At 39.1% G+C, this 21,789-nt stretch overlaps 1 protein-coding gene across 3 annotated transcripts in view; it reads right to left on the bottom strand.

Annotated features, from left to right (window-relative positions):
* The window catches only part of BACH2 (BTB and CNC homology 1, basic leucine zipper transcription factor 2), a 370,236-nt gene that overhangs the window by 148,176 nt on the left and 200,271 nt on the right, over window positions 1–21,789 (bottom strand). For all 3 annotated transcript variants that reach the window (XM_011941938.1, XM_011941939.1, XM_011941937.1), the window contains one exon: window positions 13,419–13,567. The gene's annotated coding sequence lies outside the window, so the exon portion shown is untranslated. The remainder of the gene's footprint in view (window positions 1–13,418; window positions 13,568–21,789) is intronic.

The following is a 21,789-nucleotide window of genomic DNA, read 5'->3' on the forward strand; positions in this document are numbered from 1 at the left end:
GGCTACAAAATAAATTACGATACCCTGACCCCAACAGAGTATTATTTTGAAAAGAATAAAAGTAAAATCCAAGATATTATTATCGTCACTGTGATCTACTTGTGACCCTGTTTCAGAAAGGCTGCTAAAAACCTGCCATTTGAAAGCCTTGTGGAGACATTTTTCAGAATCCTATGTATTCTCTCTGTTAACTGATCAGAGATACTTCTCAGGTTTATTTCACTAAGGACAAAGTATGACACATACTTAAGAAAGAATGGATATTGTTTCAGAACCTCTATCCACTCAGGAGAAGACACTTGCTTTTTAGTTAAGAAATGACTGTGACTAATTCCAGAGCACCTGGTATTGGCTTTTTCAAGAATGAGCATTTGAAATCAAATTGGAAAATGGTGACTAGCACATCTGCAATGATCTAGATGATGGTAAGAGATGATCCAGAGATGGTAAGAGATAGATAAACCCAAAAAGGGTGGCCTCGCTTTGCTGCGGAGGGATAAAATAGAAGAAGTGAAAAAAATGATTTTTCTCTACAAGTCCCACTCTAGGAATCACCTTTGTTAACTTTGAGTTCTTTCACAAAATGAAATGTTATGTGCCAGTATAATCTGTTTCCCTTAGGGATGGAAGGTGATGAGGGGAGACCAGTGACAGGTGAGATTTAAAGGCATGTAAAGGAAGGGTGGAAAAGAAATGCATTATGTTACCGAGAGAATGAGGATTAAATCTTCATAATGCATGTGAGATTCTCACAAAAAGAAAACAAAACAAGCGCAAGTTTTTACTCAACACCTAATATTACCCAGCTGTGAATAAAAGAAAAAGAATCTCACACTGACCAGTTCATACAAATCAACTAACACTTATTCCCTTATGGTCCATTGTAACCCATACTCCAAACAGACATGATGTTCTTTCACATGTACGCATTTGTAACTTTCTGTAAACTAATTAGCGAAGGAGAATACAAAATAGGCAGGTATAATGGAAACCAGTGAATTCCATCCCTGAAGCTAGCGGTACTGTAATATCTTCCGCATGGTGCCAACAGCCCCCTTTCCCTCTGCTCATTCCAACACAATGCCTTCAGGTCTGTCTAAATAATGTAATTTACTAGAGTGGAATTCCCTTGGTACCCTGTGCAGTACTTGGTGACAGTATCATTTATACTCCACCGTGTCGTGGCCTGACACTGATCCATCGGCCTTCATCCCTCATTCAGAGGAGAGCGTGCAATTTCACCTTCCTCCGTGCCCTTCTCTGGTGTGTATGTACACATTCACTCCACTCAGCCCTAATTACAAACCTGGGTTAAAAGACTCTCATTAGATTTATATTTCTCATTCCAAATGTCAATCTTGTTGAAAATTCCCATTTCCTAGAGGATTCATCCATTAGCAATAAACTTTAAAGCATCCTGTGACTGAGTGCATTAAACCAGCAATGCGGACATGCACTTAAAATACATCATTAGAGAAAATCTCCATTGCAAATACTTTACACTATTCAACCAAAGGAATAATGAGCCCCGCCTGGCCAGTACCCTCAAACTGCACATGAAAGATAAGTTAAAACTGGCAGTTTTGCAGGAAGAAGCACACGGTGTATCCACAGGATGCATTTCAAAATCTGTCATTCCTTATGAAGGTGTGGGAGGGAATCAGGGCCAGAGTCTAATTTATCACCTTCTCTCACCTACCATTTTTACAGAAACTTCAGTCTATGGCAAAGGGCAAGAGGGATGGCAAAGACAATGCGGAATATATGAGTGTGTGGAGGGAAGAGAAGCTGTATCTGCAATGCCAGGAACTTTGAAAGTCACCTAGCATGATTTGCTCAGCCTGAAAAGCATTCTTCTATTTCGTTAACGGAGAAAAGTGGAGAAGTCAGCATTGTCTGGAGACACTGGAGGAAGCAGGGTATCATTTTAATACAAGACAGATTTCCCTGGCAGAGTTGACCTGAGAAATGTCTTTATTCCAGACTGATGGTTCCTAACACAAAAACCAAAAATCTGATGAGAATACTAATATGTAAATTGTAAGTCACAAGTCGTATCTGGGACAGAGATGGTAACCGTCTAAGAAAAGAAAAATTTGAGGAGGATTAAAAAAAAAAAAAAAACCCAGCAAAATACAACAATTGAGAAAACTAAGTCACCACTGTTTTATATCTGTCCCATATTTTAATTCCTTAGCTTATAGGTTTAATTCATCACTTCTTGTCAGGTCTCAGGTGAGGCAAGGTTAAGGTACAGTCATAACTTCTCTTTAACTTTGATAAATGAAGAAACAGAATTCTAGGAAAGTCCTGGAGGAGGTTAAAGGGAGACTGATCTGAAGTCTTAGAATCCTATCCTGAAGGCTAACAAAAAAGTTATGTCCACAATTATGACTTTGGATTGTGAAATACACAATATACTTTATAATGCAAAACTCTGATGGGTGGAAAAGGACTCTAGAAGGACAGGTATACATTGTATTAAACAGAAAATAATTTGCAAAGCATAACAAATAAAAATAAAAGCAACAGCAATTGTTTTCTGCCTTTCAGCATCTGGTCAATCTGTCAGATTGTTTAGTAACGAGAATTATAACAGATGCAATATTTTCTGTGGGGAATTACACCACTATGGAAGCTAATTGCTCCTGAAGTTTTGCCCATTTCCACCTGAAATATTTTTTAGCCTTACTTGATTACAACATTAGCAATGTCTTTCATAATGTACACCAGCAGGTACTACAATTAACATGCACAGATGTTAGAACTGAAAATCCATGTTTAAATAAAAAACATACGGAGAAAGTAAAAATTACTGAATATGCTCAACACAGCACTAATCTTGAAAGAGAGGCTTACACTGTGCTAACTTAATGGCAAAATAAAAAAAAAAATCCCCCAGATGGCATTAGTAATCTAAGAAGAAGCAAACCACTCTATAAATGCCTGTATTCTTCTGAAACACTGAACCAGAGGATGATCTTTTGTCCACTTAATTCCAAAATTTGTACTCCAAGAATAGAGGAGAACTCCCAAATGCTCTAAAATTCTCCAACACATTTTATGATGCAACTGCACAAATGACAGACAATAACACCAACATCATTTTGTGGAGTGCTGACTTTGTGCTTTACGTACGTCATCTCACCGAATCCCCACAACCACCCTCTCATTCAGGTAGGCAGTACTACTACTGTTCCCGTTTTCAAATAAAGACACTCAGGCCTAGGAGAGGTTAACAGATCAAGGTCAACAAGTAGCTAAGCTAAGATTTGATCCGGAGTCTTTTTTCCCTCCTAAAGCTCTCAACTCATTGTAACCACTCTGCCACACTGTCTGCCACAGTTGGGGATGCCAAAGAGAAATGTGATTTGCAGTCTTCATTTTTCAGAGTCTTCTGGAATGACTGCCCTCTTGACTCATCCATTTCACAAAGGGCATCAAACTGAAAGGCTCAGAACACTTGCAGACATTCTCATTCTTTGGAAATGCCACAGCCACTCAGTCAGTGGAACGGGACAGCACCATCAATGGGATCGCGAAGATACAAATTTCCCTGTGAATGCTGGTGCCGCCTCTCTTTGGTGTTTCTTTTAGCCACAAACAGACACGTTATCACTTACTGTGGTTGCATTCGACTCAGCAGCCAGATGCAGGGGAGTTTTTACTTGGTTAACTGTCCCTCCAACATCTGTGTCTACAGAAGGTACTACAGGGCAGGCGTGCGCTCACACTTGTCCCTTCTCCCTCCCCCATCCCAAACACACAAAAACTTTTCCAATCTCTAGGGCAACACCATTAAGATATCCTTTCCTTGCTGTGCTATAGGTTTACAAGAAAGAACTTTCTAACAATAAGCCAAGAAGATGGAAGTTGTAAAATCACATTTCAAATAACACAATTCCTTTTTAAAAAAGATTCAAGGGTTTCATACTTCTTTCTTCCTTCCACCAACACATTTTGTTTATGTATGAGTTGGATCTTTCTTCCTTCAGTAGGGAAAAGTGCTGATAAACTGTCATGTGTACACAAACAACGCAAAAACTTGGTTGCCTTTTGCTATTTAAACAGAGAAAAATTATTTCCCAATATACCACTTACCAGACAGATGCAAAGATGTGGGCAAGCCAGTCATCAGAATTAACAGAGTGATTTTGCTTGCACTACATATTCTGATTTGTATGACTCTTATTTTTAGCCATGCACAAAGGGCAATAAATGGAAAATCTTATTCTAACCGCTACTTTTTCTGGGCCACCCACACTGCCCCACCTACCCCACAACTTCACAAATGTAAAAAAACCCAGCCCAGGGTTTGTCCTAACAAGGGATGCAAAGTGGCTAAAATGGGTGACATTTTTTTCCAGTTAGTGTTTGTACTTTCATTTTTTTTTTCTGTCTCAGGACTTTCAGGGAAAACAATGTTGACTTACCAATGGGCATTTTCAAAGACTCTACGTTGGTATGTCAATCAGTGTATAGACAACATGATCTGCAGGGCACGGGCACCACCCTGCCATGAACCACATCTCAGCCAATCTTCCGCAAAGAAATGTACCCAAAAACTTTTCTGTAAATTCAGGAAGGTGATCCACACCTCTATATTTTGTTTTGAAACAATGATGGTATTTTAAAAGTTCTTCAAATTAACAAAAGTGATATCAGAAACACAAACATTTCTAAAACAGAGCGGGCTGCAAGGAGTGATTTTGCCAAACTTAAGTCAGTAGCACTTGACTTATATCTGCTTTTAGTCTGCAGTGGCACCACGCTTACCAAGGCACAGTATCCCCATGCTATCTCTTTCCTTCTGTGCATTTTTTCTTTCTGTACACCTTAACCACACTTCTCCACCTGATAACCTGAAGCTGATCAAGCATCAATTCACACATGGATATCACTGTGGATTGAAGCATCTGATATTTAGAGATAACCATCTTGATGGCAAATAATAAAAACAAAATTGATGAAGAGGATGTTTGCTAGGGGCACAGAGAAGATAGAGATGAGAGTCTATTTTTGATTACTGTCTTTCCAGATTTTTAATAAAAAGTTATTATAGTCTCAGGATAGTTATTATAGTCTCAGGATACCAATTAAAATGATTGTTCCTCTGAGCCCTCTGCAAACTACAACAGTAAACATATGCAGGTAACAATTAATGTTTAAAAGTCTAGTTCAACAAAATCACCAGAATCATTAGGAAACAAAGGGAGTCAACTCTGAGAAAGGCATCTTTACCTGTGTGCCTGCTCATTATCCAGAAACTAGAGGAAATGTTCTTTCATCGTCTGGTAGTTAGCACATACCCTGCAGAGCTAACACCGTCTTCATGCGCGGTACTCGAGCAGCTCTGATGAGATGTCTCAGAAAATCTTTTTTGGGTGATAGTCCACTATCGTCAGAACTTCTGACTTGTGTTGTAAAAATACAGGCAATTAAGTATTACACAAAGTGGGTCATACGCCACTGAGACAACCACACCGCCCCCAAATCAGACTCCAAATGACTGTGCTGTGACAAGGTAGGAGGGGTCTGAACACAGCGAAAGCAAAACTTTTATGTGGTGAGGAGCATTTTAGTTTTCACTGGTTTAGGTTAGAGAAAGTTAATCTCAATGTCAACTACAAAGCCAACAAACTTATAGTGTGTTCTTGAATTTATATGTCAAATGCTGGCTGTTCATGTAATGGGAAATTCAGGTCCAATGTCATAAACAGTCTGAGGGACAGTCTCAGGCTTAAATGACAGGCCCATCACTAAACAAGTGAGCCCTGTGACTCAGTGAAGGAAGGCGGCCAAATCGAAAGTAAAGATAAAGAACCAAATTCTCATTATCCACATTATTATCTCCTTCTCCAGTGGAGGATCAAAGTACTGTATACCACTCCCTCACACCTGTACCCAATCAGGGCATTCAATACAATCGCGGATGCTACCCAAACACCCTTCAACTGCTGTAGGAAAAAGGTCAAATGTAGTTACCTAAATCGAGCACATTCGTTCATCTATCACTGAAGAGCCACAGAAATATTAATTCAACACACACTGAGTCCCTATTATATACAAGGACACAGAGGACATGAAGGGATGCTCTCAAAGTCGCTGCTTTCAAGGAACTTAAGAGTCCTGTACAGGGGATGATAAGATCTAGATATAACCAATGTCAAAGACAGAGTTTTTCTCTTTTTTTAAACAAACAAAATCCCTTCTAGCAGCTGCTTACTAAATACTTCCTATTCTATTGACATGAGGTTTGTAGATGACAATTCTACCACATTTCTTGAGAATCTTTTAACAATTCCTTAAAATTTACCTCGGTTTTCTTTCAGTGCTCAAAGCCCTTCCTAACCTTGGCCAAGCGTTAGGATTCATCCTAACCCGAAGGCCTAGTACTCTCCAAAGACAAGCACAGAGATACCAGCACAACTCAAGGAGCTATAAAATCACACCACAGCAATCCGAAGAGATGTGTCTTTGAAGGGGGATAAAGGATGCAAAGTTAAAGGACAACTCTGTTCACAGCACAAGAAGACATACATTTGAATGAAATTTTGTTACCAAAATTATAAAATCAGAATTTGACTGGAATCCATATTGTTTGGATTGTGAATGGGGAATGGGAGGATCTGGCTAACTCAACGTTTCCCGTTTCTCCCAAATTGCCTTATAGTATAGTGATTACTAATTTCTAAATAATCACAACACAATCAGTTGATCTACACCAAAACCACCTTGTACATAACTGAATCTTCCTTTATGATTCTAGAGGCCCACTAGGATCTTACAGGGCCACTCGGTATTATTTTGACTGACAGGAGGTAGAAATGAAAATACTGGTTGATAGGAATTTCCACCTGATAAAGATACTGGTGAGTCCACCCAGGTATCTGTTCTTGTAAGAGCTGATTAATAGAAGGGAGAAAAAAAGCAATGAGGAAATCACTGTCCTGTAAGATGACACTTAAAGTCATCATTCCTAAGTGCCACCAGCTTGTAGGATGTGATCAGCCCAGAGCACTGCTTGTAAATTTGAAATTAGTTAACTAGTTGAACAAAGTCTGGAAAAATACATAAAAGTATGAGTTAACAGGTAGGTTATATTTGGGCAGCCAGATTACAGGTAATTTATCTCTACTTTTATTCAATTTTCTGCTATTTTATAAATTATGTAGAATACATGTATCACTTTTATAATAAGGAAAACAAAGCTACTTCTGCTTAGATAAAAGGAAACAATTATTTTCTGATTCTGGTTCTGTCTAGAAATCAAGAACACTTCATCAATAAGTTTCTGACACTTTCTGTCAAGAAATCAAGAACCCAGCATACTAATCTGAACTGAACTGATAACAAATAAGGCACGGAACACAGGAAAAATATGCTAGAAATAACAGCTTATAGCTTCTAGTTAAGTACCGCAAGGACTCTAAAAATCTTGCTATCCTGCAAAGCTTTGTAAATAATGTCCCGGGGCAGAAGAGCAGAAGTGCTTTTCCTCCTCATGTCGCACAGTTTATGCAACTTTCAGCTGCCACAAGTCTGCGGGCACCACACTCTTAGAAGATCTATCTAATGGGACATCCTTGGAAAAACATGCTGCAATGCCCTGGGTTAAACCTGGGCTCAAAGAGAGGCATCATTTCACTAATGACAGGTGCAACCAAAAAAGAGCACACAAACCATTTCTTAAAAATCAACAGACTGGAAACTATTAGAATAAATTGATAAACCATTTGTGCTACAACTGATGTCACTGGGTAGGCAGCTTTATAATAAAACATAGATTATTTGGAGACTCATGACTCACAGGGAATTATCATTTGAAATTTTTGACTTACATATTACAGTATATAACCATGCCGGTAACATCACTCCTCTCTGTACCATTAGCAGAGAATGAAAATTAATTTTGATGATCTCTTGAGCAGAACATAATCTGAATGTGAAATGGAATGTTACAAATAATCATATAATAGGTTCTTTTAAAAAAAAAAAAAGAAACAGAATTGGCTTCAAAAGTATGCCATTGGTTGCCAATGACTATAGGAGCTAAATATACAGGTTCATAAAATGATTTCATATATTAGTTTTAAAACCAGTAATGTCACAACTTTTAGAGTGCTTAACATAAACAGAACATTTAACATTTAACCTCTGGCACTGGAAAGATGGTAAAAGTCAAAACTTGCAGTTTCTTGAGAAGAATAAAAATGAATAGTATATTGTTATCGTCAGTCAACATTTTTAGATTATTATTAAAGCATGGAAATAGGTACACTAAAACCTCAGTTAATTAGACTATTTGAAGACAAGAATATTTTTTATTATTTTGATTTTCTGGTTAATTGACAACTAGAAAATGCTTTTTGTTGAAGGTTTTCCAAAGCAGTTTTTCCTCTTTATAAAACATCTAACCATTCTCAATGATTCAGCAGGTCAGTGTCATCAGCTACAAGTATCCTCCAGGGTTTACACCCCACCTTTACTCAAAACCAAAGCTATCTTGTTTTCTTCATCACTGAAAAAGGGAAGTGTGGTATGTGCGGTAGGGTGGGGTGTGTGGGAGGGAAGGGGAGGGGGTGGGGAAGTATGAAGGTTAGCTAATTCAGGGTTCTGGCTAGTTGGGTTCCAGGTAGCAAAGCCATCAGTAAACATAAATTCAATGTCTGGAACCAGGCACATCTGATTCCTGTGAATGATGAGACAAGGAGACAAGGAGATCCCACCAGGGTCTGTCTTTGTTGGTCTTCTCTACCTTATGTCATTTTGTCTGGTGATGGCTGGTTTGATGTTCTTCTCTGGGGAAAATCTGTGTCAGTGTGCCTATACAAAAATTATGGTCTATGAACTCATTGTGTCGGGGGATTAGATTCCATATCCATCCCTTTCAACTCAAGCTCAGGGTGGATGTCAAAGATGAGTAAGTCCTTACTTTCCTCTCCCTTAGACTTGCTGACCTGAATTTTTTCCTCTACAAAAACCTTTAATTCCAGTTTTTTTTTTTTTTTTTTTTTTGGTATCTCGGCAGCTCCCCATGGCAACTGACTCAGAAACCTCTTTTCCTTTGCCCTGTTTTCCAATACCTAAGTGAAAAGCATGAAGAGTTTCTTTCTAAGCAGGTTTGGAAAGTCTGGCATGAGAATGAGTGGACTAATTTATATATATTGTACTTTAACAAATTCATTTTACCTCTTTTCAGTTACACCTTTTCCTTAAGCCAAATTATATATAATGGTTCTGCTATAGGGCCTCTGTAATAGACTATACATATACTGGTATCTTAAGGAGAAAGTAAGATAATTTAGGATAGCACTGTCTGAACTTTTTGAAACCATGGATCCTTATATACGACTCTTCAGGAATTCTAATCCCTGGTCAGCCCTAGGGGTAGAGGGTGAAGGGAGTGAAGACGACCTGAATAAAGTATGGCTACTGGGCCCCATAAAACTGTTGACTGTTTTTCAAGGCCAAATTTCTAGAAATGTAGAATAAAAGGCAAAAGCCAAAAAAAGTAGGGCACAATGGACTAACCTAGTGAATTCCATCCTGTGTGTTCCTCACAGGACTACAGGCCACTCACTAACCTGTCTGTGACTTACCAGTACCGTAATACCTGTAAGTACAGAGATTTGGTGATGGGGGATAAATCCTGCTTCACTTGGAGAATGTAAAACAGGCATCATAATCATCATAGGCCTTACAGTAGGAGAACTATCCGTTGTGGATTTCCTGTCAAAGCTTTCATTTTCTACTGTGCTGGAATCTACAGCAAGTCTGCATTCCCTGGTTCCTGCCGACATGTCCACCTCCGCTGATTAAGACCCTTCAGGAGCCACAGTCAGGTACACAGCTCCGGGACTCTCTCCACGCCAGTGCTCTGTTCATGGACTGGTTTACAAACACCCATCTGAAGGAAATGGAGCAGACCCACTGCTGGAGCATGGGTGGCTTACGCTTTCCTTCGCCCCAGTGAAGCAGGTCTTCTAGATGTGTAAATGGCATTTTAGTAGAGGCCACAGTTGTTTAAGGCAAATTCCCTTGATGGCTTCTGACAACTGTGTCTTTACTCTGATAGGAAGCTCATTCCTGGGACTGACGTATATACCATTCAGTGGATACCCTTACCTTTGGTGTCTTCTAAGGGCTGCCCAAAGGGTAACAGGAATGAGGGAGGTGTGAGAGACATAATGATTGGTTCTTCCTGCATCCTCACGAACTGCAGCATCCCTATCAAGCACTAGCTAGTGATTCTGCACAGTATTCTTAGAAGGAAAGCTTTAAAAATTATGGTAAAATATATACAACATAAAATTTACCATTTTACCCATTTTTAAGTGTGCATTTCAGTGACATAAAATACATTCACATTGCTGTGCAACTATCATTATCATTCATCTCCAGAACTCTAGAATCTTCCCAAACTGATACTTAATATCCATTGAACAACAACTTTCAATTTTTCCATCCTCCCATCCCCTGGCAACCACCATTCTACTTTCTGACTCTATAAATCTGACAGTTCTAGGTACCTCATATAAACGGGATATTTAATATTTGCTTTTTTGTGTCTGGATTATTTCACTTAGCATCTTCAAGTTTCCTCCACATGGTTAGCGTGTGTCAGAATTTCATCTTTTGAAAGGCTGAATAATATTCCACTGTATGTATTAATACATACCACATTTTGTTTATCGATTCATCTGTTGATGGACACCTGGGTTGCATCCACCTCTGGCTACTGGAATAATGCTGCTATGCACATGGGTGTACACACATCTATTTGCTCAAATCCCTACTTTCACTTCTTTTGGAATATACTCAGAAGTTGAATTGCTGGATCACTTGGTAATCCTGTTTAATTTTTTTTGAGGAATTGCCATACTGTTTAGTATTTAATTTTTTAAATTCATAAGCTTTATCTTAAAGAGCAGTTTTAGGTTCACAGTAAAACTGAGCAGAAAGTACAGAAGTTTCCCACATGCCCCCTGTCGCCCTCTGCCCCACAAGATTCAGTTTTATACTCACTCGGTGACTGAACGCTATGTCCAAAGCTACAGGGAGTGATCCAGGCAGGTCCTGCCAGATCCAGCAGGAGCCTGAAGCCATGATTCACCTAAGGAGTCACAACAACTTCTTTCCTTCCTGACCTGTAGACGGGAAACTGACTGACAGCAAAGGTCATCCCACAGGAACACTGGATGTGCAAACGTGGAGATCTGCAGAGTGGCAGAGCAGGAGAGGGCACTAAGGGGCATTTGATCCGACCTGCTTCTTTCACTTTATGGTGAAGATGCCTCATAAACTGATAACCTTCCTTCCAGGAATGCAGTGCAGAATAACTAGTGCTTGTTGGAGATGGTATATTTTTGAGGGTGGAGTAATAATAATTACATCACTCACAACTCTGTCAGCCCTAATCCCAGCCCTGTTACCCTTTGGACAGCCCCCAGAAGGCACCTCTGGGTTAATTCCATTATAGATCACTTTTAACACTTACTGGTTTTTGTCTTATTTTTCTGATATTGTGGGTTTTATTTTAAACATTTTAACATACACCTACTGTATATTTAAGTCCATCTCCAGGATTTTTGACTCTATTAATGTTGAGGCAATACATATGTTCTTTCATTACATATTTGCTTGGCAACTGCTTTATTAACAGTGATTATTCTCAACTCCAGAGAGTTATAATAAGAGAACTGTAAATCCTAAGTGCTACTTTGAATGATAACATCTACCATATCCAAGTAAAATGTTATAAACCACAGTGCTTATCCACAGATTTAAAACGCCCAGAAATTTCTCAAATGTTTCCTGGACAGTATGATTCATACTATTTTTACACTCACATCGACTCAATGAAACAAAAGAAAAAATGCTGTTTAAAATTCCTATAGTCAAAGCTCAAAAATATACAATGCATATGTCTATTCACAGGTACACATGTACATTTGTATGTACGCTTACATGTGTCCAAATGTGCATTTGTTTAGTCAAACTCTTCCACTTTTTTCTATTAACATGGAATAAATTGTTCTTGTCCTCAGCAGTTAGGCAATGGGCCTGTTTGAAAGCTAACACTGCAACATGATGATTCACCAAGTTTTTCAGTCTTGAGAACTTAAAATCTCACAAAACCTGGACTTCCTGGCTTGGGTTATTCACTGGAGCTGTGCTTCCCTTCCCAGGTATGTTTTTTTAAATTTTTAACTCTTGTGGGTATACAGTAGGTGTGTATATTTGTGAGGTACATGAGATGTTTTGACACAGGCATGCAATATGAAATGAGCACATCATGGAGAATGGGGTAATCATCCCCTCAAGCATTTATCCTTTGAGTTACAAACAATCCACTTATACTACTTATTACAAAATGTAAGTCATTATTGACTATAGTCACTCTACTATACTATCAAATAGTAGGTCATACTCATTCATTCTTTTTTTTTTTTGTACCTATTAACCATCCCGCCTCCACGCCCTGCCCCCAACCCCCACTACCCTTCCTGGCTTACGGTAGCTATCCTTCTACCCTCTATGTCCAGGAGTTCAAATTTGATTTTTAGATCCCATGAGTGAGAACATGTGATGTTTGTCTTTCTGTCCCACATGTGTTTTGTAAATCAAATCACATTTAAGTGTGTGAGGGGAGGGATAATGCTACGATGACTCACTCTGAAAGGGAACAATGTATTTCCCAACTCAGGGGAAAAAAGATTTTTGAGTGTGTCTAAAAGCATGATGAGCACACCTGCAAAAGGACTGTAGCTGTTGTTTTAGCCTAATAACAGTACTATTAGTCACACTTGTTGAAAACTAGGGACAAAGAATGGCTGGTACTAGCAACTCTGGGGTAAAGCTGGCACAGAATAATGGCATCTACTGGGCTGGACTTCCAAATGTGAAAGTGCTAAGTGAACCTTAAAACTCTTTTCTGAGACACAGTGTATTAAGCGAAGCATTACATTTCTTAATTTAATGCTATTTATCACTCAAGTATATACAGTTTTCTACCTTTTTTATCCTTTCAAGCACATGAGTTAAAACAGTGATTCTCAAATTGGGGTCCCTGGACCAGCTGCATCAGCCTCACTTGGAAACTTGTTAGAAAAGCAAATTCCTAGCCGGTATCAGAGCTACTGAATCAGAAATCTGGGCATGAGGCCCAGCAAGCTGTACTTCAACAAGCCCTCCAGGTGATTCTGGTTCAAGCTGAACTTTAAGAGCCACTGAGTTAAGGAGCCACCAATATACAGATTCCAACCTTTGCTCCTTTGCTCAATGATAACTCTCCAGTTCCTTTGTTAAAAAAAAACAAAAAGGAATTCATGTGTGCTTGGGCTGTTTGTTACTATCATCTAAGAAAATATTTATTATTGTTTAGTTAAGGAATATAAACCCTGGTCAAAACTTACATGTAATTTTTCCAGGTCCTGTGCTGGCTTTGAGTCTTAGGATGCAGGGAACTGGGCGAAGGGAGAGATGAGAAGGCTCCGACAATCCATTCAGACATGGACCCCAAAGTTTTGTGGGGCAACCTTTTGACAGGTCAGTGAGTGTCCACCTAATTGGGTAGGAAATTGTTCATTAGCAGATGAAAGGATGCATGTGAATGTTTCCCCCTCCCTCCTGCTATCTCGCCATACTCCGTTCTGCTTGTTATGATCTCACACAACTGTCTGCGCCTCTGGCTGTGGGCCTCTTGACCAATCCTCATGAACAGAATATGACACCACAGCCCGTGGTATAAACGCCTGGGCTCTGCCTGGTAGAAGCCCTATTCCTTGAGGTATCTTCCTTTAGGCGAGCAGCCCTCACGAGGGGCTCTCCTGAATCTAAATGCAGCCTAGGAGATAGCTCCGTGTCCAGTAAGTTATCACCTTCTCTATTTCATCTCACGTTTTCTATCAGCAAATCAGAACACCTTGGTTTAAAAAACACATGTGGCCATTGTAAATAGAAGAGAGTCAGGAAGCAAATGATTAAGAATTCTGACTGAAATGAGATGATTCCCTGATGCCTCAAATGTGTTTCGTTTTAATACATGCTTATTGTAGAACATTTGAAACATACAGAAAAATAAAGAAAAAAAATAAAGGTCAATGGTAACCTTGACACCGATAAATCACTAATGAGGTTTTGTTATACGAGTCCAAAACTCCTTTACCGAAACTCTTGGGGCCAGATATGTTTCAGAATTCAAAATTTTTTGGATTTTAGAGAGTATTACAATGCAGCTACCATTTATTACATTATTATCTTGTAAGAGTATGGAGCAGCACCCTATAATATTAAACATTAAATATTTCTGCACAAAAATAGATGCATATTCTTATTAAGTGGGGGTAAAATAGAGCCTCATATTAGTTCAGGCCAGGTTTTCCTATCAAAGAAGTTACTAAAAATAAAACAAAACAAAACCCCTTTTTATTTCTGAAAACTTTTGGATTTGGAATTAGAGATAAGGGATTGTGGACCAGTATTCTTTTCAGATACATGCACATACTCAGAGTATTGTTTCTACTTTTTCATTCAATTCTGAAATAAAATGTGAGTTATATGAATGAGTATTTCCCCAAGTTATTAAAATTATTCAAAACATGTTTTTTAAAGTTCATGTGTATTATACCCCATAGAAATATATCTTATGTATTTATTTCCCTCATTTTTGGAATTGCAGATTGTTTTTTTCTTTGTTATTGTAAATAACACTTTAGGGGACGTTTCTGAATATCAGATTGTCTAAATTTCTGAACATTTTCTTATGCAGGTTCCTGGAAAAGGAATTATTGCATGAAAGGGCATAAACTTTGAGAGTCTTGATTTTCTAGAAAGGTTGCACCAATTTATATTTTTTCCAGCAGCATGAATGCCTGGTTAATTACGAACCTTATCATAGACAGAGAAAATTACACTTGCTCCTCACGCAACTTAACAAAATTCTAATCAATCATGACCAAATGTAAGAGATTTTATTTACGTTTTCCTTACACAGAAGATAGTGAACAGCTTGCTGTTTTTCACATAGCAAGAGAGAAATGGAGTTAATTTAAGTTTACCATCAAATGACCCTCATTAGGCCAGACTGAGTTAGATGTGGACAGTAGGGGAGCTGTGACTTGTCCATCGAGTCTTCACATGGAAAAGCACGTGAGAGAATTCAGAAATAATTCACATAACATCATGAGAAGAAAAACAACTGCTTATTTGTGGGTTGATAATTCAGCTTCTAGAGTAGTGAGGCCTTGTATTTCCCTTCCTTCTGGTGTTTTCCTATTTCTTGGACATTTTGCTGTTCCTCAGCATGGCATCAGAAAGCAGAAAAAGATGCGAAGACAAAATCAAATCAGAATAGCTAATAATAATGGCTAACCCTTATGCATGATTACAGTGTGTGCACTCCAATGCCAGGTCCTTGTACACATTATCTCATTTAACGCCAAGTGCATTGGTATCAAAACTGGTGGCTGGCAAGTTTGAAAGTATGTGCTCACTCATTGGTCCTCCTTATGCCCCAATAAGTTTGTAGGAATTTGAGCTTCAGAATTTCAAAGATCTATTCAAGCCTAGTGTCTCATTACTATGTTGACTCCAAGTCTAGCTATAAATCACAAGCTTGGTCTTTCCACTTTTTGGTCAGTACCATCTATAGCATCTAAACGAAGCAGAGAAAGTCTAAGAAAATTCTAGACAATAGTAAACTCTTTGAAAGTCCTATATTGACACGGGGAAGGCTACAGCTCTTTGAGCACAATAGAGAAGTGTGAGGTGAGAGTGTTATATAACACAAAACAGGTTATACATGGAGAAAGACATGAAGATACAGATAAAATACACACTTGAAAAAAGAAACATACAAACACATTCTTCCCAAATGTGGCTACGAATTAGGAATGCTAAAGCAGGTCTTACAGCCCCAGGCTCTTTTAGATTTATAGCTTTTCCTAATAATCTTTCTTTCTCTTTCCCCTTTATGTATATTTAACCTTACAGGATAATTGGTGTAGAGAATGCCACAATTTTCATATGCTAATAAAAGCAAATTGAAGTGGTTTGTTATATTAAATGAAATAACCTCACTCTTTAACTGATGTATAAACTCAATTTCTGCACCCACTAATAGTATAAGATGGTTATGGTTTGAGGGGTGGGGGTGTAAAAATTTCAATCTTATTTTGGGAGTGAGCTAAATTGATCTTTCCCACAATCTTATGTAAAAATAAGGACTGTTTCTATCAAAATGATCAAAAGACCAAAGAGAAGTGGACCATTTCCTTCACTGTGGCTTTATTTCATAATTTAAGCATCATTTTCCTGATAATTAGGTGTCAAAGCAAGTAGAATAGCTTATAAATGATTTTTCTTTGCCACATTCAGGTATATGACTAAGTTTTTAAGCAGACCAGAGCTACAAGTTGTGAAAAATAAAATGGGAATAGAAGAAATAACCCCTCAAACAGTATACTTTGCTTTTTCCAAAGGGCCTAACTGCTTCAGGGGAAATACAAAAAACAAACCACCATTAATAACACAAACAATTACCGGATGCTCCTTGATACTCAAACTGTACAACTATCATTGTAAAGCTAATTACAAATTTGGATTCTCTCATTTTAAAAATATATTCAAAGCAACCCACTTCTGTTTCAATGCTGAACCAAAGTCTGTGCAATTGGCACACTGTCAAAGTAAAAAGATACATATGTATATATATATATACACACATTGCATCATTTGCACTTGAACAAAGTTATTACTTTCAATGTCACTAAATCCTGAACTCCAAAACACCGCAAGCTAAAAGCAAGTATTGCCACATGGTATATTAGCTTACATTTACAAAAGAGTTTATAGTTTTCCAAGCCACAGAGATACAGACTTTCCTACTCACAGTAGCTTTGTTATGCTGGGCACCCCACTCACTGCCTCGGAGCCTACTACCTCTCGCAGGTTCTTGTGGGGATCCCATGAGAATGTATACAGAGTGTGTGTGTGTGTTTTTTTTCTTTTTGCAGATTATAAGACATACATAAAATATTAGGTATCTTTTTTTTAACTAAACAACTCTGAGGCATAAAGATATTAATCACCATTTCATAGTTCAGGAAAAGAACACAGAAGATGTAACAAAAAAAAGTGCTAAGTTAGAAGATCTGAGTTTTATTTCTAAATTGGCTACAAACTAGCTGTCTGACTCTCTGGGTCCTGATTTCTTCAGTAAAATGAGGAGGTTGGATGAAATGACTTTAAGGTCTTCTGGAAGCCAATGGATCTGTGATGTAGGACATGGCCATGGTAGTGATGGGAGTGCCTTAGGAAGTAATCCCTCCTGGAGGCCAAGGAACCATCAGGTCAAAGGTAGCATCCATCAGTCCGAGGCCTGCAGTGCTGGCACAGAGTCCTTGAGCAGCCCCCAACTCCCAGAGATGAGATAGACATTAACTAATTCATTTTTGCTGGACTGAGGGGAGGTTGGTGAAATCCTAAAGGAATGGCCAGGGCCTCTTGGGCATTAGAAGGAAATACCGAAGAAACTTAAGCTAGCAGGTCTTTATTAACTGGTACAAGTATTTTATAACATTAACAACTGGTATAGCCAAATAAGTATATACCAGCTGTCAGTCTTGCTAACAGTTTTACTGTTGTTTATCTATCAGTCTCAAAGAGATGGCCACCACGGAGGGCCAACCACCTCGCTCGGCTAAGTTCCTACAGCATGGAGGGGAGATGTGTAAGAGGGCTCTTTTTGGTATTATGAGTGCACATTAGGGTCACATGGGAATTTTACTTTAAAAAGACACTAATTTAGGCCTCTACTACTGCTATTCTGCTAGCACTGTCTAACACAACTTTCTGTAATGATGCAAATATTCAATATCTCTGCTGTCCAATATGGCAACCACATGAGGATACTGAGCACTTTAAAAGTACCTAGTGAGAACGAGGAACTGAATTTTTAACTTTAATCCATTTAAATCAATTGGATTTAAATAGCCACATATCATTAGTGGTTACCTGATTGGATAGTGCAGCCCTAGGTGGCTTCACATATTAGTTTTCTTGGACCTATTTCAATCCCCAGAAGCCCACAGGACAATACCCAATATAGTCCTTCAATAGGTATTCACTGCCCTTCTCCTATGTGCTGGGATGTTTAGGTGTCTCAAAACCATGGTGAATAACAGTACCATGGACACTTCCTGCCTTGTGGCATTTTGCCGCTAGATTGATTTCCAAAGACCTCGCAAAATCTTGAAGTGGCTCACCAGACTGCTCTTAGGAAAAGGTGGGTGATGAGATATGGTAATGCTACACTAAGCATGAAAGCACTGCTTTTTCATTTCTTCGTATTTACTGTTAGAGAAGTTGGGGGAAAGTTTAAAAAGAGGTATCTGAATGGTTACTATTCATTCACTTACAAGTAAAGTAACATATCCCAGACATGGGAAATTATCTGTAGGTAATTACCTCTTGCATAATCTTAAACTTACTTAAAAAGAAAAGTCAGAGGAACCGCATTCTTAAGCTAAGAAAAGTAAATGGTATTCAATTACAGCAACAGCCATACAAAAAGTATACAAGTGGGTCTTCAGCTGCAAACGGTGGGCAAGGGAACATTCATTCCAATTAGCTGTGAAATGATCAGGTTTTCTAGAAGGTACTTTTTATATAAGTAAGGCTGACTGAATTCTTTTTTTTTTTTTTTTTTGAGACGGAGCCTTGCTCCGTCGCCCAGGCTGGAGTGCAGTGGCACGATCTCAGCTTACTGCAAGCTCCACTTTCCAGGTTCACGCCATTCTCCTGCCTCAGCCTCCCGAGTAGCTGGGACCAGAGGCGCCCGCCACCACGCCCGGCTAATTTTTTGTATTTTTAGTAGAGACAGGGTTTCACCGTGTTAGCCAGGATGGTCTCGATCTCCTGACCTCGTGATCCGCCTGCCTCGGCCTCCCAAAGTGCTGGGATTACAGGCGTGAGCCACCGTGCCCGGCCAAGGTTGACTGAATTCTTTATCCCAACTCAACTCTTAGCTAGGATTTTCTTAGTGGCTTTAATGGGATTTGAGGAGGAAAACCCCATTTGCCTGTCCCTAGGAAACTACAGGTGAAAGTATTTTTATTTACATTACGAATTTAATACCAACAAAATAATTTCTAAGAAACACAAAAGTGGTTTAATGATCTGATTTCCAATGTTGCTCTCAATGTCCTCCTGTTGTCAATTCTCTCCTATCCTAATCACCTCTTCCTACCTTAATTGGAATCTGGAGTGATACAAAAAACACAAAACATGATATTCAGAACTGGTTAACACTCTTGTTTCAACCTGAATCCAGGTTTGCCTAACCTTCAAGGACAGGACACCGCATGTTGGGATACAGAATTTTTAAGCCAATTCCCTCCACTGTATTAAGATTATCACTTGAGGTGAAAATCTTACCAAATAAAACAACCTGATTTTGCCCAGCATCCCAATGGGATCATGTTCAGCATGTCAATGAGAATGACACCAGTCAGCCAATCTTTTGAGCTTCACAATGCCACTTCTGGTTCCCCTGCCCTAAGTCAGACTTTTGATTTTTAGTGCTAATAAGTCATTCTTCCACATCTACACACACACACACACACACACACACACACACACACACACACACACACAAACTTACTTTTTTTCCCTCTGGATTGAGAAGAAAGACAATTTAATACAATGGTCAGAAAACAAAATGACACTTCAAAACTTAGTTCTAAAAATATAAATTGCATTTAGAGACCATTATCTCCTTTTTAAAAAGGTCAAATCTCAAATGTTCAGCTGGTTCCAGGCCATATAAAAATATTACTCAAAATCTGATGACAGTTTTGGTAACAAACACCTTGAGAGTGGCCCTGAAATCCTTATTTATATTCAGAAACACTAAATGGAGTAGTCACGCGCCATTTTATGGCTCAAGGGGTTCAAAAAGAAAGAGGTCAACTGATGTGAATTTTCTGGAAATTTAGAGATGAAGTTTTTTTTTTAAACTCTTATCTTTCAAACAGAATTTAAACAGACACTTGTATAAGGCAGAACCCCTTTGAACCATAGATCTTGTGGCTTTTGTGTTTTATTCTACTGGCATGGAAAGGTGATGAAAGAAAACGTGCTTTTTGCTGCAACAGAGAAAGAAGTGGGGAGGGAGATGCAGTTATTTCAGACAGGATGGAGAAAATTAATTGAGATTAAACAGCTCTGAAAGTTTCCACTTCAACATTTCAGGTTCTGGGACTCTAGCTGAAGAACTAAAGCTAGAAATTGCACTTATTTGACATTCAAGGTGTTTAAGTTCCCAAATACAGCAAAGAGGTTATCAGATTTTCACTTACACCATAAAAGGATGGTGCAAGCAGAACTACTTGCCACTAACAAGCCAGAAAAAAGAAAAAGTGTGAAAGAAATGTGTTGAAAGTACATAATTTGAAATAATTCTTGGATTTCTGCAGATTTTATATATAAAAATTGAAATACTAGACTGTATTGATACATCATCACCATCATCATCATCATCATCATCATCTCCACCACCACCATCATCATCTGAAAATACCTACTTGCTAGGAACTGTGCTAGAAATTTTACAGGTATTATTAGCCTATCTGGTACATGAGAGAACCCTGGTTCAGAGAGACAAAGTGCTTTGCTTAAGGTCACACTGCTGGAGATGGGACAACATGCAATCTGAATCCAAGCCGCCCTGTCAAGGCTACCTCCTTCCCTGTACAACACTGCCTTCCTCCACAATGTGGGGAGACTACATCCTTCTCCTGTGAAGGAAACATGACCACTTTCCCATGTGCTACTAGTAACACATGAAGGTAAACTGACAAGCCTGCAGGTACCACAATAATTTAACTATTTGTATAAGGAGTTGATTAGCTTATTAGTGCTAAAATGGTTATAGTTCATGAAGCATAATTTCTTACTTGTTATACTTCAGTGTCATTTCTGTCCCTTGACTATGCAAAGCCCCTGCCTGGTCTTGCCACCTGCTTCTCTCTCTGCCTAGAATTCCCTCCCACAACCCTTAGCCATGCTGGTTACTTCTCCTTCACTAGGTCTAGTTCAAATATGTCACCTGCAGAGACACTGTCCTTAATGTGCTCTGTCCTCTCCCAAACAGCTAGGCATTGCCCTGCTTGTTTCCATCAAGGGATAATCAAAATCCACGTTTATTTACTGTATTTGCCTATCTTCTCTCTCGGTCCACGTAAGATCCACAGTGGCAGGGAACTAGCTTCTCTTGCTCACCACTGATACCTGACACTTGTAAAAGTGCCTGGCACAAACTTGAATGAATGGATACACCAATACATGAATGAAGACCAAGTGTTTGCAGAGTGCAGTGACAGGTACACACAGACGGACCAGAGGAGACACACTGCCCTGGGGATCTGCCTGCCTTTGCCGGCCCTGGAGTCCTAGGCCAGACTTCATCCGCTCCCAGCTCAAACCCTGCCTGGAGACTGAGCATACATCTGCCCTCGGCCCTCCTCTCCTGCTGCACTTCCTGACATGACATAGCCTCTTCTTCCCCAACAGTGGCTCTTCCTCACATGATGAGCTCAGTTTTTGTCCCTGGATCGAATCTCTACATTCCACCATTCAACTTGTATAAAAACCAACCATGCTTACTCCTCCTGTGGTCACATACCCTTCAGAGAATCTGGGGCCACGGCCTTGGGTTCCACCATAACCATAACCCCATAACCATGTGGCACTGTCAGGGCCGACTCCAGGCTTGCTGCATCCCTA

This window comes from Colobus angolensis, unplaced genomic scaffold, assembly GCF_000951035.1.
Source record: "Colobus angolensis palliatus isolate OR3802 unplaced genomic scaffold, Cang.pa_1.0 Scaffold203, whole genome shotgun sequence".
NCBI lineage: Eukaryota > Metazoa > Chordata > Mammalia > Primates > Cercopithecidae > Colobus > Colobus angolensis.